General features: G+C 43.4%; 1 protein-coding gene across 1 annotated transcript in view; it reads right to left on the minus strand.

Annotated features, from left to right (window-relative positions):
• The window catches only part of DGKG (diacylglycerol kinase gamma), a 111,996-nt gene extending 88,645 nt beyond the window's left edge, over positions 1-23,351 (minus strand). The window contains 2 exon segments of the mRNA XM_079976846.1: positions 14,021-14,090; positions 22,602-23,351. The gene's annotated coding sequence lies outside the window, so the exon portion shown is untranslated.
• Positions 23,352-25,102: the final 1,751 nt, after the last annotated feature.

A 25,102-nucleotide genomic window follows, 5' to 3' on the forward strand; every position in this document is an offset into this window, starting at 1 on the left:
ACAAATTGTTATTTCTTAGCCTAAGGCTAACCTATCTCACAGGGCTGTCATGTGAGAGTTAGAGCGCACAAGGGAACCATGTATGCTACTCTGAGCAACTCAGAGATGGGTGGGATAAAATAAAGTAAGTAAATACAAGCCTTTTGCCAGATTTGATGGACAGTATTGCTAATGTAAAATAGCTCTGCTGTATCCTAATAAATGAGTGAATCTCTCAGCCATGAGCTCAGATGAACCATACAAGGAACTTCAAAGCAGGAACAACTTAGTTCATCTTGATTTGAATATAAGCAGCTGATTAAAAGTTTCAGAAAAGAATGGCAGTTTCCCAAAATACAGGAGGTATCCGATGGTTTGGTAAAGACAAAGACTGGGCCCTTTACCTGAAAACAATCAATTGTCTTAGGAAAGCCATTTGGCATTATGCCTCACAATTCATGGAGAACCTGGCAGAATGAGCAGCCACATTCATTCCACCATCCTGTTTAACATTTACACCCCGTGCAAAAGTCAAATCAAGCAAGCAACCCTTTCTACAACTTTCTAGAAATTGCTGGGTGCCCAGACATTCTAATTACATAGGAGACATTGTAAAAAGCTCTATTAACCTCTAATTTCCCATCTAAATAACACAAACAAAGGGGATTCCTAAACATGTGTGCAATGAGTGACGATCTTTCCAGACACTATGTTGCTTGTGTAGAGACAGCGCAGCCGCAGCCACCTCACTAATTTATTACGTGGTCTAAATAACATCTACCTAGCAAGTTCTGTAGAGAAGCTGCCAGGGTCTCCAGTATTAATCAAAACACTAAAACCAGATCCTTGAGAACTGCAGTTCTTTCTCCAGTGAGCTCAGATATCGCATGTGAGGGCAAAAGCTTTGTGTAATGCTCTTGGCAGTGAGAACTCTCTCCGCTGGGTACCTAAACCATAAGGCTGTGTATACACTATACATTTAAAGCACATTCAGAGCACATTCTTTCCCTAAAAGAATTCTGGGCACTGTAATTTGCTAAAGTTGCTGGGAACTATAACTCTGCGAGGAGAGAAACATGCAAAACCAGGGTAAGAAAGAGAATTGAATGGAGTACACTAGAAACATGACTTATTCCACATGCCTCCATAGCATGATCACCATGTTTTAGTCTGTGCCTGATGTAAATTTGGTGCTTTCCTGTAAAAGAACATGATGGTTGTGAAAAATTGATGGAATCCATGCCCTGATCTACGTTCTCTCGGGCATTTAGAATACATGCATGAATCACTATCTGAATGACAGAGGAGGGAAGTTAATTTTAGAAGTTTAAGAATGTATAATGCCATAAGAAGAGCCCCGTTGGATCTAGCTGAAAGTTCATCTAGTCTAGCTTCCTGTTCTCACCATAGCCAACCAGATGCCTATGGGAAGCCCACAAGCACGTCCTGGGTGAAACAGCACTCTTTCAACTTGCAATTCACAGCAAATGGTATTCAGAGTCACATTGCCTCTGACAGGGGAGGTCAGCATGTTACAAATGAGAGAAAAGAAGGCTGGATTAACAGAGCTGTACCTCGGTATACGAACAGCCCTGTTAACTAACTATTCGGTTTACGAACTCCTCAAAATGAGGGAGTAGTGTTTGCAAACTTTACCTCAGTCTATGAACAGAGGCTGAACAGTGGAAGGGCACTGGTGGCAAGAGGCCTCATTAGAGAAAGCGCGCCTCGGTTTAAGAACTCTTTCGGTTTAAGAATGGACTTCAGGAATTGATTAAGTTCTTAAACCGAGGTACCACTGTATTCAAAAACCACTGACCATTGTTCTAACGAGATTTATCTTGTACATTTGCACTCATAACACATGTCTTTTGAAATCAGGAATCACTGCTTGAATCCCTACCTCCACTCCCACTATTACGGTTGCTGAAAACTATAATGTTTTGCTCAATTTATACAGTATTGTTCTACTCCATGTGGGTTGGTTTTATATATTGTATTATTGCATTGATTCGAGCTATTTTTATAATTGTATTTTCTATTGCTGCCACATGCCCTGGGACCTTATGGTGAAGGGCAGGTAAGAAAATGTCTAAATAAATAATTGGCTTTCGCCCATCTGCTGTATACTGTATTCATTTAGTGTATAACGGTCTTTATTGCACTGCCTTCTGAAGGGGTGTTTGTTTCAATAAATACAACCTAACTGTAACATTTTGCTTCTTAAGGTGTTGATCTGCTTGCACTTTTTATAGAATAGCCACAGCTCAAAACTTATCACTCAGCTCCATCTGGCTACATCAGGAGGGGAGAGGAGAGATGGCAAGGCCTCCCTTCCCCAGCCTGGATGGGAGTATTTGGCCCTTTCTCTCCCACAACTGTCTCCATCAGAAGACAACCTGCCTGGCTGCATCAGAGGCCTGACAACAAGGCTCACATACACAAACCCCAACTTGGCTAGGGCCAGCTGCCATTCGAGTCCTCCCCTCCTATAACTGTTTCTTGCAATGAAACTTTCCACTTGGTCTTCATGTATTATGTGGCTTCATTACTCCACAGCTGGTCATCTTCCTCTTCCCTATCTATTCATTCCTCTTGTTGGCACTGTGTCTCATTCCAAGACATTATTTCAAAGTGCAAACTATTTTGAGTGGTTCAACAGAAAGGTGGCATATAAATGTAGCATATTTAGAAATTAGTTGTCTGGATAGGCTGTGGGTGAAGTGTGTGCTGTGGAAAGGTAGGGATGCACTTCATTGGCCTTTAGTCTTCATGCCTGTTGATTTGCATGGATATATACTAGGGGCAAGATGTTCCTGTCCCTACACAGACATTTGCAACTAGAGACACAGGGGAGAGGTTTGAAACCTGAACAACTGCAGTGCACATCAAATATATTTTGAAATGGCATCCCCCTGAAACCAGGGGTAGTCAAAGTGGTGCCATTCAAACATTGTTGGGATGAAATTGGACTTTCTCAACAGCTCTTGTCAGTAGGGGCAATGACCAGGGAGGAAGGGAGTCCAACAACATCTGGAGGGTACTAGGTAGGTATAAGAGAGACAAAAATATGGACAAAAGATTTTTGTGGGGGTGGATTTCAACTTGAACAATTTTCAGGAGTACCTCCAAGCACCCACGCATATAGAATTTTCAGCGATCTTATAGATTGGGTTAAGGAACCTCAAGCCCAGGGGTTGAATGTCATCTTCCTGGCCTCTTTACCTCGCTCCCAGGACTCTCCCCAGCCCATGCCCCTCCCAACCCCACTCTCACAAGACAACCCCTCACTGGCTCTGATCCACATCTTCCTTGGGTGCTTTTGCCAGACTAGAATGTGTCTGTGACCTGTGATAATGCCTCTTGGTTGACTGGGTGTGTGCATGTGGGTGTGTGCATGCGCGCACGCTGTGATTTCTCAATGGCCAGAATGTAGCCAAATGTAAAAAGATACACAGCTCTGCTCACTTTTGCCTTTGGCCACACCAGCCAGTGGAAAAGTTCTGTTATAGATTCTGACTGACTGAACCAAAGTACAAGATTCACATCTTTATTGTAGCAAAGAGCAGTTATTAGGAAAGATCTATATGACCATGAAGACATTTACCTCCACGAGCAAACTGTACTAAGCTGTTGGTGTGTGGGCTTTCCATGCAGTCAGCAATCCTACATAACTGGAATACCAGATCACACAAGAGCCTAAAAGCAATAGCTTGGACGAGGAGTGAGAAGTGCTGGTTGAGTCCATCTTGCCCACATCCCTACCAGAGGAGCAAGACCCAGCCCCTGATCTTGAGCCTGGAAATCAAGATCCCAGAACCTCTTGCTCCCTAAGTCCTGCTCATCAGTGCAGAGAACATAAGCTCAGTAAGTAATAAAAAAGCATCAAAGTGCCAGGCCTCAGACATGAGGGCAGTACCTTAAGAATCTCCATTCCATGGGGATGGAGTATTTGGGAGTGTACTTAGGTCTGAAGTGCTGAAGGATATAAGCCATTATCTGGGACTGTTGGAGGAAGTTCCCTCTACCTAGTGATCTGTCCATGGTCCTGCAAATCTTATATCCTGCTCTCTTGTTTCTCCAGAACCCATTCTGTATTGGCTGCCTGTAAATATCTGCACAGTGGACTGTCTCTTTCACTGATCTACATTCTCACCATTGCCCCAGACCAATATTCTGTCTTCTGGGGAATCCATGGACTGTGCTGCTTCAGAACAGGACATTAGGTCTTCAGTATTAGCATGTACACATAAACTTTTCAGCAGAGATACAATTAGGAACTAAAAGCCTCAGAGAAAAATGGTATGAGCGTGCACAGGGTGCATCAGTTTCACTCGATGTGGAAGCTCTTTTGTAGCTTTTGTATAAACAGTGGTACCTTGGCTCTTGAACGGCTTACCTGTTGAACAAATCGGAACCCAAACGCTGCAAACCCAGAAGTAAGTGTTCCGGTTTGCGAATATTTTTCCAAAGCTGAACATCCGACGTGGCTTCTGCTTGACTGCAGGAAGTTCCTACAGCCAATCGGAAGCTGCTCCTTGGTTTTCAAATGGTTTCAGGAGTCGAACAGACTTCCGGAACAGATTAAGTTTGAGAACCAAGGTACCACTGTACTTATAATCATCACAGTAGAAGAGGCTGCTGGATAAAGCCAACGGCCCATCTAGTCCAGCAAACTGTTCTCACAATAACCAACTAAACACGCAGGAGCATTATTAAAACCTAAGGGGGGAAAACAGCAATGCAAACCCTCCAATGCATCTCTCAAATCTACACACACACACAAACCGTACATTTCCAATACCATGTAAGTGTTGAAAGCTGCAATACATGCAGAAACCACCCATCACTTCTCCCAATCCCCTTCACAAAAATGCAAACGATTAAGTAAAAATTAGATATTACAGAAATATAGCTACACTTTGCTCACCATTGCTCTCTCTTAACAATTTTTTTTTTTTTTTTTTTTTTTTAATCCTAGCCACTCAAACTAACAACCACTCCCTTCTCCCGGCTAGCTACCAATAATGTGTTTTGAGGTGTGGCCTTCAAGGAAACAATTCCAAGCATGCTTGGACTGCTTTTCAATGCAGCCCTATTAGATCTATACTGAGGAATACAATGGAACAGAATTGGAAGAAGGGGGAACCTTCACTACTCTGGCTGGAAAACTGGCAGCCCTAGCACTCCATTTTTACATGGTTTTTTCTGCCCAGGGACACATGGGAGGAACTTCTTTGCCATAGTTATATTATTGGATTAGGATTGGCTGGGTGCTGTAGAGACTTGATTGGCCAGAGGACAGTGGATTGACAAAAATGTTTGCAGAACGTCTCTGCATTCAAATAGAGGCATAATATGTGTGGGAGAGGAAGAGTGTGTGACTTTTGAGATTTAGGGGGGAATTAAAAAAAACCTGCTTGACATTCTTCTTGCAAAGTCTGTGCTCCATTAGAGCAAAGAGGGCACTGCCCCATTGAACTCAATCTACCCTCCTTCAGTCAATGTTTATCTGCCTGCCTTCTTTCTAACAAGCAATCTAGTGGGTGGCACTGCTTACCAGCTTCCTCCTCTTGTAGAATTCAGCACGGAGGAGGATGGGCACAAACCAAGAATTAGTTAGCTCTGCCTCTGGCTCCACCCACATTTGGTCTGTGAGTAATGCTTTGGCATCAGCTTCTCTAAGAGATCACTGCTTCTGTATGTAGAATCCACCCCCCCCCCCAAATTCTGAGGTAAGATGGGTGGCTAGTGGGGGCAGAGCTTCTCTGCGATGGGGCCTGTAATTTGGAATGTCCTCTCCAGGCCTATTAGTCAGACCTCTACATGTTTTATCTTTCAGGCATCAGTGTGATTTGTCCAAGCTTTGGGAGGGCTTGTTTCATGAGTTTTTAGCTATAACCAATTGGCGCTGGAATCACAGAACCATAGAATTGTAGAGTAACAAAAGTGATTGAGGTCCTTCCTCAATCTAGGCAACCGTGTGTGCTTGTTTTTGTGTGTGTGTGTAGGAAAGTACCGTGGTTTCCTGGATGTGATGCTTTTAGAATAAAAGTGTTCCCACTTACATTTCCCAACCGGCTTCTCCATTTTCACATCATATTCCTTGCAAAAAGTAGACATGAAATGAGAGGAAGTGCTAGAGGGGAGGATACCCATGCTCTCTTCTCCACTGGCATCTTAAAAAGAAATCACACACCCCGCCCAATCTTCTCCCCCTGTTCCTGATGCCTGCAATAGAGTTTCCTCAGCTTGATAGACTCTTCTCCATTTTTAAAGCTGAGCTGCTACTCTCAGCGAGTTCAGCAACTTCCCCTCCTTTCAGTTGCTGCCTCCTCTGGCTTGCCCACCCACTCCTTCCCCCCAGCTGCAAGTCTCCTAGTGCCTGAGTGGGCAGGGGACAAGAGGCTGCTGCTGTTGAGAGAACAATTGCCGGCAGCATTTCTTGTGGCTGAGATGGGAATCCCACTCAGCAACAGCCAGGGATCCCGGGAGCAAAGCTCCGGAGAGAGTAGGAAATGGATTGTGGCTCCGACTTCTGGGGGAGAAAGGGCACCTTTGATCTCCAGCCTGCTAAAATATTTGCAGTGCTTTCCCTCCCTCAGCAATTTCTCAAAGAGAAATCCTGAAGCGGTTACGTTATATAGTCATTCTCCCCTCACCCGCAAACAGAGCACTTGGAGGGCGTTTGGACTCTCTGCCCGTTGAGCCCTTGAAAGTCACTCTTGCTATCTAATCTGCACATGCTGTGGGCGTTGGAGCAGTTGCACCATGACAAAGCTGCATCACCACCACCACCCCCCACTGTCAGCCGACAGTGATCTTGCTAGACACCCTGAGAGCACTGCTGGAAGGCGCGGTAAAAAAAATAAAAATGGTACAAACTAACTGCATGCACACAGAGACACACAGATAAGCCGCAAATAGCAGGCAGGTGACCCCCCGTCAACTACAGAGCATCCGATTTCTGAGAGAATGTTCAATAAGATATCAAGGGGAAATGCCAAAATACTTCCTACTTTGACAGGCCGATAGTGATCTGTGGTCAGCTGCTGTTGCTGAGCATGCCTGGTTCGTTGGTCTGCTTTTAAAAAACATTGTTTTAACCTGCAGAAATAAGCGTCTTGGCCTAAAGTGAGGTTCTTTAAGAAACGGGAGCAAACAACCTTCTGCCATGTTCAGTTTGTGCAATAAAAGCAAACTCCACACTTCTGCTGTTGGGACACATCTGGGACAGTCATCTTTTAGGGATCAGAAGCAGCGCTGATGTTCCAAATATAAAATGCACAACCCACAGGTAGTGTCTCATGATTCTCTTTATATTCTCACAATGCACAGCAGTAGGGTTTGAGCAGACCTCAAAAAGGGGAGGGGGTAAGCACAGAAAATATTTTCATGCTTTTTCAAAAGTGTGCAATAGTTTCCTCTTCTGCACAACAAACCTAGTAATCAGTCTCAGGTTCTTCCCTGAACTTCCTCTTTCTTCCAAGCCTGCCTTAAACTATTTATGTTTGCTTTTTAATTTCTTTTACCGGGTAGCCTGCAGCTAGTATAGACTGGGACTTATTATCAGTGTATGGAATGAAGAAGTTCTTATGTTTATGCCCAATAGTTTTGCACCCTGGTAGTAAAGAAACTTTCTCAGCTTACATAAAAGAGAATTAAAAAAGCAAGAACAGCCTTGAACTGCAAGCAATAGGGTGGAAGACGAAAGGAAGTACTTCCTTAAACACTGCACATCAGGGGTCCATAATTTTTTTTGGTTGGCAGATCAGATTGTTTTCTCTCCAAATCTGCAAGGTGAGTGGGCCTGCTCAGTCACTTTTGTTCATGAAGATTTTGTGTGTGTTGTGAGCCTTCATGAGGAGCACCCAGGATTGGGGGGAACAGAGCCTTTTGCTCAGAGTTGTGGCCGGAGGAGCAGCACACTTGAGTTTTCCATCTTGTTTCTGCAGAAGTGAATCAGTGACAGAGGGCATTGATATAGCAGCTGGGCATTTTGGGAGGGGGAGACATCAGGTGAAACAAGCTATGGTTTATTTGGGCACTGTAATGGTTCTAGGGGGTTGCTCGTGCGTAAGTCGTCGCCACACCTGGCTGAGTCACCTGGGTGAACCCTTTCTGTCCGGACAGCCACCCATCCGTGGCCGTCTCAATCGCTGGCAGAATCCGTCAGTGGGCGTTTCTTGAACTTCTTCCAGCAAAGAAGTTCTTTGACGCCTACTCTCCCTGTGCAGAAGTCTTCTGCGCAAGGAGGGTGTGGGCAGTGGAGGACCCGTGCTCTCCCCGCTGGTCTCCGGCGAGGAGTCATGGAGCCTCCTCACCGATTCCCCCATCTGCCCCCCTTCTCTACTGGTGCTACGCTGATTTCCTTCCCCCACAGATGGGCTGCCTCTCTCCCTCCTGGGACGCTCTCCGGCATCCCTCTGGAGCCCTCCCTCCTCCTCTGGCTCCGATGGCAGTTCCCTGACAGGCACCTGCAAGAATGATCCTTACTCATTGGACGAACTGTGGTTTGATCAAACCCTGGCTCAGCATTACACCCAAACAAGGCCTTGTAGCTCTCTTGTGCTGCTTCTGGTAGCTTAGCTTGGTGGAGCTGGTTGGGTTTTTTTTATTAGTATTCCTTCTGCCCAGAGCACTTATGATCACAGGCTCTTCTCTTAGTGTTTTGCTGATGGCTGGCTGAGCCACAAAGCATAATGTTTTTGACATAGACCAGAAACAGAAGCTCTGGTGCTCAAGACCATAGACTACTAGAAAGCATTTCCTCTTGATAAGCCGACCCTTTGCTGCCAGCATTCTTCTCAGGCACCCGTGACGTAACATGGAAGGCAGCCTTTCTGGGTACAGCAGATGAGCAGGCAACCAGTGGGAAATCCCCCGAGGCTAGGCTATTTTGGAAATGTTTTGATTATAGATTCAGTTTCTCAGCCTGGTCACGATTATGCAGGATGGCAGCATGTACATAGCAGGGATTTTCCTCACCAAGAGAAAGGGTTGTGGGATCCCAGCAGGAAGCAAGCAGCTCCCTGCCTGCTCTAGTTCCTTTCAAATAACAAGAGTGTTGCAATGGCCCCGGCTGTGGAGGAGGGAATCAAGGCAACTCTGTGGAGGAGTTCATGCAACTCTGCTTTAAGTCTTTCGTCCCAGTCAGCCATAATGCACATCAGCTGAATTTTGCATGATGCTCCAAAATCCTTTTCCGGTACCAGTAATTTGATCTCCTGTCTACACATGAGAGGTGGAGGGGGTAACCTTGCTGTGTTGGAATTCATTTTCCATTTCAGCAAGAAGGCAGTCTGCAGTCTCCAAAGGTTTAAAACAGGGGTTACATTCCTTTCTGGGAAATCTTTCTTTGATAGGGGAGGGACAGGACAGACCTACCAGTGGTAGGTGGGGCCAGGGGCAAAAGTGGGTGGAGAAACAAATGTAAACACTACCTTTGTCCAGTAGCCCAGTTTATACACCCCCATTCTCTGTATCCTCCATCTAGACAAGAATAATTATTAAAGGGCACATTCCAGACAGGCAAAAACACTTGGGGGAGGGGGCAAGCAGGGCCAGTGAAGGGTATGGCTGAGGGGGTGCCCTGAGGGCCAAATAGAGAGGCATGGAGGGCTGCATTCAGCCCCTGGGTTCTATGTTCCCTTGATAAAAGAAATAAAGGTAAAGGTAAAGGACTCCTGGACAGTTAAGTCCAGTCAAAGGTGGGTATGGGGTGAGGCACTCATCTCGCTTCAGGCCGGGGGAGCCAGCGTTTGTCCACAGACAGTTTTCCGGGTCATGTGGCCAGCATGACTAAACCGCTTCTGGCGCAACAGGACACCGTGACAAGTGCCAGAGCGCACAGAAATGCCGCTTACCTTCCCGCCACAGTGGTACCTATTTATCTACTTGCACTAGTGTGCTTTCAAATTGCTAGGTTGGCAGAAATAAAACTGAATAAGGTTAAGCAAGAAACAGATGAACTCTGACATCCTTTGATGATTCTGTCTTCCCCTGTCAATATCACCTACTGAAAATCTTTTCTATTACCTATCAGTTCTACACCTAAGGTGATCTGCTGCAACTTAAGGTGCTGTATCTGTGGCATTATTCCTCCTTTGCAGGAGATATTGTAAACTGCCTTGTGGTCTTTGGATTAAGGTTGGTATATAAATTTAATAAACAAACCAACAAATGTTGGGATTAAAAAACCATTGAACTGATAAACTCTCTTTCCCTGGTGCCCTACTTTCTACTCACCATTTGGAAGTGTCTATCCTGGTACAACTCCTGCACAAACATCAAGAGTCTCTCACAGAGACCTTTCAGAGGAGGAATTATGCTGGTTTTACCACAGCAGACTTAACACAGAGTTTTGTGGTATCTTGGTTTGTTTCCATCACCAATGCCAACCTGTCCCTGAGCAACCACCACAGCAAACTCCATTGTGTTCACCACCTCCCAGACATGATTGCAATTCATTTTGTCCCTGCTAATCCAGTGCCTCTGGCTAGCAAAATAGCTCACCTCCTCTTTTGACTTCGCTGGGCACTCAATCACGTTATCACAGATGAACGCACACGGTCCCTATTATGGTTCTGGCAAGCCTATTGACACTTACAAATCAAGGGCCGACTCTCTTCCATCTATCGTCTCCGCATAAATGGGCAGACAGAACAGATGATCCAAATACTGGTACAACACCTCTGCAGTTGGTATAGGAAATGAGTTGCCAGCAGAAATGGCCAAGATCAGGGCCCAGGAGCACATTTGCAAACTATAGACACTATTGCAGACATCACAACCAAGCACACACCAAAATCTATTATACTGGCTACAATAGACTCTTTAAAGACTAATTTCATGCCAGGGGTGGGGGAAGAAGACCCTATGGGTGCCAGTGAAAGTATTGGTTGGTGCAAATGCACTCATGCTGGTCCACAGTAACATCTGCCATGCTTCCATCAAACACAATTGTTCCTACCCTAACGTTCTTGTTCTTTCCTATCTACACTTTGCAGAAGCTGCACTATGTCCCTGCAGACTCAAACTACCTCTACACTAAAATAGTTCTGGAATGAGCTCCACTATCAGCTAGATATCCCCAAGATAACTACAAGAATCACTCCAGGGGAGGAAGGGTTGGCTGTACTAGGTCCACCTAAAGATTCAATGAGCCCAGAGAGCCATCATATTGCCCCATGCTCTGTTGATGAATGGAGGGAGCGGAGCTGCTACACTCTAGCTAAGCTCCTCAAGATCCATTCCTGCTGCACTCCACTCTCAAGTCTCCCTGCTGAAATGGAGAATCCCTTTGCCAGGGCCCCCGATCTCCTCCATCACATCATACACGGAAGAAAGAAAGAAAGAAAGAAAGAAAGAAAGAAAGAAAGAAAGAAAATTCACAGATCCTGGATTCTCCACTGACACAAAAGAACAATCTTGATGGCAGGTGTGTGGACTGTGCACAGTAAATGAGAAGCAAAGGCATCTATATTTTCCAAATATAGCTCTAGTATTCTCTCAGTGCCAGGGAAAAGGAGCTGATGAGCAGCTCTCAAAGAAATCCACAGCTTTCCCAGGGCTTCCAAGATAAACCTTTTGTTCTCCAGAGGGACACAAATTTGGAAGAGCTAAGGCTGGAGACTTTGGTGTTTAGGACCCCACTTACACCTGGCATTCTTTTTGCTGGCCGTATCAAAGTGAAGAGGGCCTCCTGCAGCCCTGCTCTTTGCACACAGAGACAAACCAGGTCCCTTTCAAAAACTGTGTCTGTAGCTGCCCCGAGAACAGTCAGTGTTCAGGCTCTGATGTAAGAGAGGAAGGTGTGAAGCTGGATTCTGGGCTTCCCCTCTTAACTAAATTTAGGATTGCCCAATCAATTCCTGCATGAAGTATCCCAGGCAATTGCAGGATAATTTTATTTGAAAGCATTTTGTGCATACTGATGTCAATACCACCAGCGCTCGGAGGAGAAAGCGTACATTTAACCAGCAGCTTCTCCTTCAGATTTCTGCCATTCCTTCATATTACTTTTTACCACCCGGAATGACACAGCTCCCAGCCCCCACACCTTCAGAACCATTAGTATATCATTAAATCGAAGGGAAGGTTATTAAACATAGATTTATCCTTTTGGAACCATCCACCCCAATGAGAATCAAATGCCAGCACACAATATGCATTCTGGAAAAGTAAAAGCAAAGAGTTTGACATTAAAAAAAACCCACAGTTCTTTGTATTTATGTAAGGCCCTCCAGACAGATTGTGTGGGGTTATGGTTGTTGTTTTTTTTTTTAATTGTATTCTGCAACATGTTCAGCAAATAAAAGCAAAATTCAGTGCAAAGAAGGAGCACCATGAATTACTGCTGCTGGATCAAGGGGGATACAAATACTAGGATAAGTACACTCACTTCATCTTCCTGCCATGGAGATCCTTGTCCATTTCTCTTTTTTTGAGACTAGATAAACCCTCGGTTTCTTTCACTCAGCCCATGTGCTTACAGGGTCATCTGCACAAAGCCTGCTACAGATTAGTATAAATGGATTAAGTAGCAGATTGAATTAGATTCCAGCCCCACCTTGATTTGCAAATGCTGAAGAACTAAATGCATCTAACTTGCTTCAGCTGTTCACACAGCTGCTTCTAAAATGACCAAGCTACATGTTACAACTGGCTGGCTGTATCTTGTTGGGGGTTTTTTTGTTTCTTTGTTTTTAAATCAAAACCAGCCTCTAGAATGGTGGGAAGGGTAAAAAAAAACCTGTGCAAGACTTTTGCTTCCTGACATTTTTTGACTGCGGGGAGGAAAGATACAGGTCCTGCTATCTTTCTTGTATGACACATTGTAAATCTTTGATTTAGTCTGAAGTGCAAGAAAACTGCCTTTGATGGAGGAAAAAATCCACCAGGTTCATTAGATTGCCAGCTATTCCTAAATGTATTCCTTTTCCTATGAAGGAAGATGGTAGCAACTGTAGCTGTTTTCTTAGACCTTCATCTCTACAATGAGGCAAGGAGTTGTTGTCATTTCTAATTAACAGTGCAACAATGGAGCATTCCCCTTGATTTTCCATCCACTCCTAGCACAACAGTCCTTCACACTGTGATTGATAATACGCAGTGAATTGGGAAGCTAATATGGACAAATTAGAAAGAGAATGTGCTGCTCCATATGCTGGAATAACAAGATCCCACCCCCCACAATTTTTCCTATTCATGCTGCTTTTGACTGGGAATTGTCTTAGTTACATTCTGGTGGTGTTAGAGTAGCTTCACCCTGAACCAGTTATCTTTCTAAACAGGATACTCTTGCATAAACCAGAGCCAATCTCATATAGTGGTTAGAGTTTTGAAATCAGGCTACATGCACGCTAACCTGTAGTAGTTTTCCTCCATGATTGTTCATGCTCATCCCCTGCTTTTAAGCTAGATTGATTCTAGATCCTGACATTCACAAGGGCGGGTGGTTACATGATACATACTTGAAAACCTTCCTCTTGTTTAGGTTATCCGCACCTTTTCCTTCCTGCGCATGCTCCTGAAGTAGAAAGGAAGTACCGATTGCATTCTTGGTATACACCCACCCACAATGTCACTGGGCAGGTGTGGATACATCTGGTATTGAAAACATCTGTTTTCAAAAGGACACACTGTGAGATAATGCAGACTCTTTTTGCAGTGAGCTATTCTCTTTGGAATGAAACCAGTTTCTCGGGAAGCACTTTTCGGGGGCAAAAATATGCAAATAATCTGTGGTGTGGTGTACATGGAACATAGGTAAAGGTAAAGGGACCCCTGACCATTAGGTCCAGTCGCGGACGACTCTGGGGTGGCGGTGCTCATCTTGCTTTATTGGCCGAGGGAGCCGGCGTACAGCTTCCGGGTCATGTGGCCAGCATGACTAAGCCGCTTCTGGAGAACCAGAGCAGCGACGGAAACACCGTTTGCCTTCCCACCAGAACGGTGATCTCTGATATATCTAACCCAGGAAAAAGAGGGTAGTTGTTGCAGCAGCAAGTTTTAAAACGCAAAATAAAAATCTACATACCCAGTCGCAGGATCTGTGTGCTAATAGCAGAATCAGAAAGGTCCAGCTTGACTTTGATCCCACGGTGAGACTGGAAATTGAACAACAATACAAAGAGAAATTTAATACGAGCATGTTTTGGTAACAAGACGTATAATAAGTAAAAGTATAGTCATGCTGCTTCTCCTTTTACAACACTGCAAAAATATGGCTCTTTGCCCCTCCACTGGCTCAACAAAAACTCTGCTCCACACCTTTGCTTTGACTACTGCAGCCTGCTCTTATCTTGGCCCACTCACCTCTGTCAAAATAGAACTTAGAAGTCCAAATCACTTGTGTCCTCATGTTGCTTTGATCACATCAGATCTCTCCTTAAATACCCACATTGGCTTCCAATCCAATGCACAAATTATTTGTCTTTACTGTGAAAGCCCCCTCTGCTCTTATATCCCAATGTAGTAATATTCATCATGGCTACAAATTAGTTCTGACTACCCTGAATATTGACATGATGTAACATGGTTGTGACTTTCAATGTGCAATGAGAGTGATGTCTTTGGCCTACAGCATGCAAGCCTTCATCCTTCTGCCTAAGTCTCTTTCCAGGGAATAAAGGAGCAGTGGTCCCCCATCACTGGTCCTGCCCCCCAAGGCTGTACAGCTCCGAAGTCCATTCCCCTAACATCAACAAACTGAGAATAGCTAACTAAGAAGAGCATAGACCTTTTCTCAGGTGCAGACCTCTACAACCAGAGGTTTCCCCTTCTCTGACATCCATGCGCAACTCTTAGATATGGGGGCAGCAGGGAGTCAAAGCCAGGGAGCAGGTGGCCCCACTTTTCCTGTAATCATATGAATCCCCTTCATGAGATTAATGAATGAAGGGGCCTGTAATCTCTCTTTCTTCCTATCAGAAAACTGCTATGTCTAACAAAATTGGGAAAACTGCAAAAACAAATAAAATGGGATCTACCAGCTGCTCAGTACTGTTACACATTCTTTATACTAATTGTAGGATAGGAATCTGTGACAAAGTCTTGTAGGTACATTTGGTACAAGATCAGGAATGTTCGGGGGTCAGGGGAGAAATGTATTTGCAATCTCACCAAATATTGAAGGAACATTATGTAGTTCCTTGTCAACATCCATGCTATCAAATATTATTACACTGTTTTCTCAAAAAGTATCTGGGCAGAAGAAAATCAAAAAGGGACAATTGGATCGGATTTGCCAGAGTAGCACATGGCACTACCAAAGAATTGTGCAATGCCTTCCACATTCTCTGAATTCATTCTTTCTATTAGGTCTATGAAAAATGTTGCAAGCATTTTATTATTACTATTATTTGCATATGAAATCTCAAAATTCAAGAGAGAAATAATAGAAAGTAATTATAAATTATCATCAAAAATGTATAATATATTGTTGGAATGGGAGACAAAGGATGAAGAGGTCAAATGTGTAAGGATAAAATAAGCAAAAGATGTGGGACATAATATATAGATGGCATACTGGGAAAGATTATGGAGAAATGGTATAAAATTCATGGCATGTACGGCACTTAAGGAGAACTATATGAAAATGATGTATAGATGGTATTTAACACCGGTTAAACTATCAAAAATGTACAAAACAAAAGATAATAAGTGTTGGAAATGTAAAGAGGCAGAAGGTACATTTTACCATATGTGGTAGCAATGTAAGGTTATAAAAAGCTTTTGGGAAATGATCTATAACGAATTGAAAAAAATGTTAAAAATAACCTTTGTTAAAAAACCGGAAGCTTTCTTAATAGGTATAATTGGAACGGATATACTGAAAGAATATAAAAGTTTATGTACGCAACAACAGCTGCACGGACATTGATAGCCCAACGCTGGAAAGAAGAACAAGTCCCAAATAAAGAAGATTGGCAATGTAAACTAATGGAATATGCTGAAATGGCTAAATTAACTGGAAGGCTAAGAAATGAAGAGGACAACAAACATAAAAAAGCATGGGAAATGTTTATTGCATATTTACAAAAGCACTGTAAAGAAGTTAATACAATAGCAGGGTTTTAAAAAAACCACTTGTAATATTAATGACAAGGTTTGAAATTGGAAATACTGTATTTAAAGATAAGAAAATTATAGACATGTACAACATAAGAAAACACAAAAGAACCAGGGGAGGAAATGGAGGGAAGTCAAGGGATCGGAGGAATGCCAAAATATGGATTTGATATATGAAAATGTTTTATTTTCTATTTTTTAAAATTTTAATTGTATTTGTTTATTAAGGTATGTGAAGATAATGTTTGATTGTGAAAAAAAAAAAATTAAAGGGAGGGGGGGGGAGAAGAAAAAGGTTGCAAGCAGTTTGTTACTACAGAGCCAAACAATATATTTGCAGAATCTATTGCTTTTGCTTTAATTACTGGATGTTTCCAGCTTATACTTTTTGATGGAAGAGGAAATTTCTTGGATAGCGGAACCAATGAAAAAGTCCATTGGTACAATTTCACTTTTCATCCTCTGAATGCATCTGCTCATCACAATTCTCCCATCTGCATCCATCAGGATTCACACCTGTCATCTTCTCATACCTTCTCACTCAAGATCTGCCTTCCCCTAACCTGGAGCTCTCCAGATATTTTGGGCTATGTCTCCCAGGGTCATGTTGTCTGGTGTTGATGGGAGTTTTACTCCTAAACATCTGGAGGGCACCAAGTTGGGGAAGGCAACCTGCAGAATATCACTCATTAATCCACTTTGGGGGATGGAATTTGTTGCGGCTTTGCTCAAGAGTTTGATCACATTCTGTTAAAAGGAATATCTATATCTTCTTGATATTGGAATTTCTACTGCTCTCAGACTTGGAGTTGTTTGCAGTATTCCAAATATGAGAGTGTCAGGTTTGCTGTTCTCAGCCAATATGAAGAAAAATGGCATGGTAAAATGGATAGCTGATAGATAGAAATCCCAGCCAGGCTCACACACTGCTCTGTGTAGGAGGATGTAATAGCAAGATCTCTCAGTTCTTCCGCTGCAAATTATTTGTATTCTATTATCACACCCTTGGATATATTTGAAATGCACCAGGAATGGAAAAACACATAATTTATCGAATTCACTGTTGTAGGATATGTTGATGGCCAATAGATTAGGTGGCTTTTAAAAAAAGAGTTACTGTATACAAATTCCTGGAGGAGATGGTCTATTCATAATCAGGGTTAGCTCCAGGTTTGTGGGGGTCATTGGGAACAGGATATCCATGGGCCCCTTGTTGTCGTCCCCCCGCCCCCCGTTCCTCCTTCAAATCACAGCTCTCCCTCTTGAGCACACAGGTTTAAACTAAAACAGATATTGACCAACACTGCAATCCTTTATCATCAAAGGAAAGCACAAATGTTAGCATTTCACTAGTTGCCTTTTTAATTATTTTTACCCAATAATATAACTTAGAGATAAATTATGCACACTTACCTGGGAGTAAGTCCCTGTGAACTCATTGGGGCTTACTTCTGAGTAGACATTTACGTACATGGGATTTTATTGTCAGGGGCAGTTAGTACGAAAGAGACATATGATTTGGAGGTACAAAAATGAATATATCTTATAAAAAGTAAACAACCTGAATAAATGTTATACCCTTTCCTGCAATTAGAAACGTAGTCTCATTGATGCACTTCAAATAAGGATAAAATATGTTTGTCTGTTAAGAGGCAAAACTTAATCTCAAATCTCATACACATCCCCATTTGACTCAATGAGGCTTACTTCTGAGCAGATGTATATAGAATTGCATTCTACATTTTTCAGTATTTCAGAAACTGCACTTCTAAACATTAAGGTTATACTACTAACAACTAACATGTTTATTGTGGGCATTTTGCATTTAAAGGTGAACCTACCTAATCTGCATTTTCTGAAACAATACAAGAACCAAACTACAGCCGCTATTCAAAATTCACACATCTTTGATTTGGTATAGCTCTCCAGTCAAGTATTGCTCACAAAAATGCATATACCAAGGTAAAGTGTCCATAAAAATGCATATGTTTGTGAAAATAACATTAAACAGCGCATTGTCTTGTGGGAAATGTGTATATATTAGGAAAAATTGCATGGAAATGGATATTAGGATAAATTTGCACTGAAATGCTAGTGCATTTTCATGAGAGTATTTTTTTAAAAAAATTGCAAACTTATATAGAAATGTGGAGAACTGATCTTAACATTGGAAACATAAGAAACGGAGAAAAACCTAACCTGGCAGATTGGCCCATCCTGACTTAGGCCACATTAGTTGTCAAACTCTAACCTGGGGCAGGAGTACCTGGGGCCCTCCAGATTTTGTCGGACTACAAGCCCCATGTTCTCTGACCATTGACCATTCTGGATGGGGATGATGAAAGTCCAACAATATCTGGATAGCCACCAGATCTCCATCCCCTGTTCTAGACCATTAGATTCTGGGACTGAGGGAAGCAGGTTGCCTGGCTGGCTGGCTAAGGATGCCGGGGAGGAGTGGTTAACACAGACTAAAGGGAGGTTCTAGAGCAGAAAAGTGAGAACTAGAGGGGCCATAGGCACATGTTCAAAGCTGCCCAGAGCAGCAAGGATCAAGCAGGAAGCTCTAAGGCCACATGGCAGATTAAGATGGGCCATTGGTCTCATCTGACTAGAGCCCAGGCAGCATTGGCTGGCAGGGCGGAGAAGGTTGGGGCAGTGTCGTTTATCTGGTTTTCCACTGCAGTGATCACTGCCATAAACGAAGAGGAAAAGAAGGAGTGCCATAGTGCTGGGTAGGCTGGTGTGGTGCTGGTGCAGTGACGAAGCCAATTTGACTCTCAATAACACTGCGCCTGCGTCACACCAACCTCCCCACTCTTATGCCCCACCTCCCTGGCAGCAACCGCTGGGTTGGGAAGGCAGAGGAGCAACAACGCCCCCTCCCCCGCCAGCTCCTTCTGGGTTCAAGCATCATTGATCTTGGCCCAGTAAAAAAAGAGCATCAGATCAATCCCATCTCAATCTCATGAGTCATGAAAGAAAAGTTTCTATTTTAATCCTGAAATCACATTTTCTACATTTCTGAAATTACACTACAGCCACAGTGGGAGTTTCTGCTATGCCCCCAAATACCCCTCCTCTATTTTTAACATAACTTCCAGCCTGAGGTAAGAGGCTTATAAAGCTTGCTATTCTGTCATTTTTTTGGAGGGGGGTTGGCACTAATAAAGGTACTGTGCTTTTACTGTTTTAATTCCCCCGCCCTCCATCCTAAGGGACCGATGCAGCTGCAAACATTTTATAAACAGACCAATTCAGGAAGAAAGCTTTGTTTTTCTGGTCTTTTCCTTTGCAAAATCATGAATTATCTTCCAAAGTTAATTTTTCACACTGCGTGGAGATAATAGCCAGATGGCTTAGCTGTTCTCATCTCATAGAAGAATGTCTGCGGTTGGTCTGAAATCAGGTAGCTGTAGACCCAGTGACTGAAAAGCCACCAACATAAGCCAGCAGAAGCAAGTTCAAATCTTTGCTTAGCTATGAATGCTCCATATGTCAAGGAGAGCACCTCAGAGTCAGTTCTTCACTCGTAACGTGGGGATGACCTGCGCCTTAAAGGCTGTTATGGGAGTGAATGTGATAGTGACTTTGAAAGTACACTTGTACAACAGAAAATGCTATGCAAATTATAATAATGGCCAAGGCTTCATTCAGTTGATGCCCTCATAGGAATAAGGCTGTTCAATTTCTTTCTCATAAAATGCAAACGGAAGGGAACCCAAACACTTTAAGCATCTGAGGAGATACCAGCAAAGAATCAGTGGGTGCTGCTCAAATGGCCCCAGAAAGACAATTCAGAGTTAAGCATTTTTAAATACAATTGATTTCCCTGAGAGAGTTAAGGATGTGCTTAAACATTTTCCACTAAAATCAATGGACCGTAAACGTGCTTAACATTAACTGGACTAAGTCCCATTAATTTCAGTGGAAATATTGAACTACATGCCTAACTTTCTCATGGAAAGCAATAGGGTTTAAATTTGGCCAAAAAAAAGCAAGCTTTTATTTGCCTGCTAAGTTGAGGCCAATTAGGATACCTACTTCACATGCTGAAGATTTTAGCAAACATTGGCAATAGAGCCATTTTGATTAGTTTTGCTAATTGCCAAGTTCCATTAAGCCAGCGGAGGGTGGGTGGGGATGACGTAATTCCTGGACTAAAATCATAGATTGCCATCTCCCTAGAAAGAAAAGGTGTAATTTGCTTCTGTTAATTTTGTTAGATATGTAAATTTTAAATGGCACATTGCCCAATACCAGTGCTTGCCTAAAAATAGCCTGTAAAAATATCAGTCAGCTTGGAGATGGGAGTATCATGTTAGACCACCATTCATTTGGCTTTCTGAAGGTGCTGTTTCTGGGCAGATTGAAACTTGCCACCTCCAAACCCAGGTTGGGTTGTGTCATCCCTAGTAAAGAACGTTGATGACAATTCCAGAACACTTTTGATGTGGCTCTGTACTGCAGTGCCTGAATCTACAAGCATGTGTTTGCTTCCAGTAATGGGAGGGAGGGCAGGATTGTTTAGAACTACAACCCACGTTTTGCATACACAAAGCTCCCTGTTCAGTTCCCAGGAGGTTTGCATATGAAGGTATTTGGGTAGCATTGTAACCTGGTTAGGAAAGTCCACTGCTGTCTGTCAGAGCAGACAGTGCTTAATGGCCATATTAGCTGGGCTCATTTTATGGCCTTCACTGAAGTATAAAAATGTGCCAGTATTTGCCATGGATTGTGTGGTTTGAGCTCCATATTGAAAGTGTGGGTTCTTAGTTGTGAAAACTTTCAGTTTCACAAGAACTGATGGGACTATGTGTTGAGTGGATCATCTACCAGATGATGAAATGATACTGTGACAATTTAACTGACATGCTCAACTTGCAGTTCAACATACACTAGCCACAAAGCACCTGACGATTAGAAGATTTAAATCAGCAGTTTGGTCTAAGTGCCAAACTGGGTGCAAGATGAAACTACATAATCATCACATGCTAAATTTAGCTTGGATCTAATCAACTTGACCACAACAATGCATCATGTTAATTGCCCCTTGGATGATGTTCTGCTTACACACAAGTACAGACCCAATGCATGTTGATAAATATCAAATCTCTGTGCTCCACTGTACCCTGCTTACCTGCCCCTCACCTGTTGCAGACATTGTTGGGACTGTAAGAGTAATTTGGAATGGGGTTGGTAGGTAGGAAACCATAGTATCATTCCTGGTTAAACAAATACCTCCTTTGTAAGGCAGTGCCAGATACAACAGAGCCACAGCTCCTGCACATTTAATAGCTGTGGAGAAGAGGGAATTTCAGCAGGCAGTTGCTTGTCAAAAGTGCTCTATCCGCTTTTGCATCTGACTACTCTCCTTCTGTCCCATAATGGGATTGTATAGAATATGACTTGCAAAAGCCCACCTTGCAGATGTGGCTTTAGTAAACAAAACAGGATCAGATTTTCAGCCAGCTTGAAACTATGCCGCTTTTGCATTGCAAAACAGCAGTGGCAAAACTTCATGTGAACAGGTGAAGCTGCAGGACCCTAGCAGGTTAAGGAAGATTCCTATTTCTATATGTCTTAGCAAACCAGTGAGAAAAAAATGTGTGTGGAAGGAAGCCCACATCTCCTATCTCTCTAAACCCGAAGCTCTGGAGAGCAAAGTTTCCCTGGGAGGGGGCTGCTCTTGTTTCTTCTACCCACCTTCCATCATTCTTTCACAACAGCTTTCCTTCCAGCCCAGTTAACGGACGCTCATTTCCTTCCTAACTAGCTCTGACAGCAGGCACCGTGTCTGTATGTTAATAGCATCAAGTGCCCAGTGTCTTTTTACATTGCACTAGACCCAACAGACTATTAAACTGCAGCTGAATTAAAGACGAACCTCACAGACATCCTGCTGCAGTCTTCAAGCTACGTCCTCCTTTCAGTTCTACTGCAGACCAACTCCCCACACTCTAAGACACCAGCCAGAGCTTTGCTATTTGTCTGCAACATGGGCTCCAGTGAAATAAACATGCATCAGCTACAAGCACACACACACACACACACACACACACACACGTGCACAGCTAGGTTGACTGCAATTCTCTGCTTTTTGAAGTGTTTTTCAGCCTTACCGTTCAAGTTGCCAGAAGCTTGCTTTCCTTTCCTTTCCTCCCTTCCTTTTCTTCCCTTTTACTTAGGAGGACAACCAAATAAACAGAGCAGATGGCTTTGAATGCCCAAGCCTGTCATCTGTAGCCTTGGCCCTTATAATCCAGGAGGCTTAGCTGGCTGGCTGGCTTCTTGGGTGTCAGGAAATGCAGGCAAGCATAGGGGGCAAGGAGTGCTTGGGAGCAATGTCTGTTTTCTTCTTCCAGGCTGCTTGCTGTGCTGTTGTGGATAGAGCTTGTCTTTGCTGGCAACTGCTGTCTCTCTTGGTCTGAGTGCTTCCCCACACAGCCTGACAGCTCTAGCTACCACTTTTAAGGTGGCTCCCAATCCCTAGCTGCAATATTTTCTGTCTGCCAAAAAAACAACACAGGTTTGCATCTAAGCTGTACCTCCTGGATCCTTCAGGCAACACACTGGCTCTGTCTTCTCAGCAGGAACGGAAAAGAGTTCCCCCACCCAGCCACGACTGCAGAGAATAAGCTGGGGAAACATCCATCCTCTTCGACGATTCTCTCTCTCTCTCTTTTCGTTACTTCATCGTGTGCTGAAATGTTTTGCTTGTTAAGGCTAAGCAGGAGTGAGTCTGTTTACACACAGCAAGAGTTCTATAAGACACCCACGGAAAGCCTTGGTGGAGTGTTGTCCCCACCTCCTAAGCACTCCCTTAAATTCATAATGCAAATTGAATTGCCTCCCCATTTCTAGTTAATTCACTTCAGTTTGTCATTAGATTTCATCTGGACTTGTGCAAATGCTAAGTGGGAGAACCCCCAAGCTGAGATGTCAAGACCAGATCGCCAGCAGGGATTTAGAGCACAGCTAAGCTCATTCAGGCTGGTTTGGAGGGTAGCCCTCTCTCTTTCTTTCTTGGTGCCTGGAAACAGAATTCTGAACGCTGGCCTCCTGTAGCATCCACATGGAGAACGTTGCTGGCTGACAGTCCAGTGTTCTCTATCCTTGCTTAATCATCAATCATCATCATCATCATCATCATCATCCCACTTCAAACCTAATTAAGTATCCTGACTTCCTATTGAGGAACACCGTGAACTGTATTTTCATGGAATTCCAGCACCCTAACACCACTACAATGTTCAGGATTGTTTGGAGGAAGTTATGCTTGTTAAATTGGATCAAGACTCATTTGAAAGCAGTTTCTGTTCCCAGTGCATATGGGTCTGCATTTGCTCTGCTTCAGCCCTTCCAATATCTATATCCACTCCCATTATGGGCAGAACTTGGGGATTTCTCTTCAAGGGTGATGTGCAAGTTCCTCCTTTGCTTGATGCCTAGTGGTTTGCGCATCCTCTGTCACTGTCAATACCTGCCTCTTTTTTTTGGCAGATACTTCAAGTTTTGTGCTAGAGTGCAGAACAAAGAGGAACAGAAAGCTTCCTTGTGGATGAACCTTGCTGAAGAACCTCACTCCCTCACCTTGGGACACAGAGATGCCTGCCCCATGACTGACCACACCCATCCCTTGTTAAATATCTGTGTCGCTCCTGTAAAAAGTCCTCAGAGATCCACAAGTAGTGCGAATTGGTATTCAGAGCATGCTTGTTTTGATGCATGTCCACAGATTGTTAACCATGTCACACGGCTGTCTGACTCCCCTGCTAAGAGGCTTTACTTATTCTGGTTGCACAATCAAGATGTAACCTCACCTAGGTGGGTGAGGTTACTGCCAGTCAATTGATGGGCTCTTTTTAGAGAGAGCAGGCAACTGAATTTGACAAACAGCAGTAACTGCACCTTCTTTTTCCTGTTCAAATTACATCTATACAGATTTCAGCAAAAGAATAGTAAGACCTTGTCAGTATCAACGATCTAGTCAGTGTCTCCTTGTGGCATCTGTGTAAAACATGTGTGACCTACATTATCTCTAGGGCTGTAACCCAGTTGAAGGAAACTTGGTTAACTGCATATGAGAAAAACAATAGTTTTAAGGGGCAAATCATGCTTTTCGGCTGCAATCCTGACCACTTCCCTGGGCATAAACCCCACTGAATTCAGTAGGACTTACTTCTGAGTAGCCATCCGTTCAATGGTGCACACATTTGTCACAACAGGCAGAACACACACTGCATTTTCTCTTAAGTGTGATACTTGCAGTTGTTTTTTTGCCCGTGCACACACACACTGTATGTATTTTTAAAAACTGACTGATTAATCAGAGGCACACTTTTAGCTGATGAAAATGTTTTAACTGATGGATGTGACTGGTTATTCAACTAATATTTCTGCCCTAAGGATCTTTACAGAAATCCTCTGGCAAGTAGGGTTAAGCCTTGTTTATGGTGCTGAAAATTTGTACTGGTGTGAAGCATGAGGAGATCATTTTGTTCCAACATGCTGTGCTGCAACAAAAACATGTGAAATGCCACATGTCTAGACTTAGAGCTGCACGTTGATCAAGGAGACCTTCTGGTATTGAAGCTGGGCTGGGGGAAACAGCTCAAAGCAGCTGTGAGGGGCAGGGCAGACTTTGGTTCCCACACCAGCCTGCTCATTTTGATCAAAGTGAGACTCCACAACCCCTGCTTCGCAGCTGGATGGCTAATCATGTGCTTAGCAGACATGTGCATACAACCAGTTTGCCCCCCTTAACTTCTCAGGATTGTCGTGAAGATGATCAAAATTCTTAGTAAATTAAGAGGGCAAAATAAAATGTAAGCCTGTGGGAACAGTTGCTGTAATAAGCTCAACATATTGGACTGGTGCATCATTTCTGAGTTAAGCATTTTAGGGCATTGCCAAGACCAGGATGCTTTTCCCACCTTTACAATGGAAACTTCACTAGTGGCCAGTGAGTCTGATTTCCCTGAGAGAGTTAAGGATGTGCTTAAACATTTCCCACTAAAATCAATGGAACGTAAACGTGCTTAACATT

The sequence above is a fragment of the Podarcis cretensis genome (genome assembly GCF_951804945.1).
Source record: "Podarcis cretensis genome assembly, chromosome: 5".
In the NCBI taxonomy this organism is placed as follows: Eukaryota; Metazoa; Chordata; class Lepidosauria; order Squamata; family Lacertidae; genus Podarcis; species Podarcis cretensis.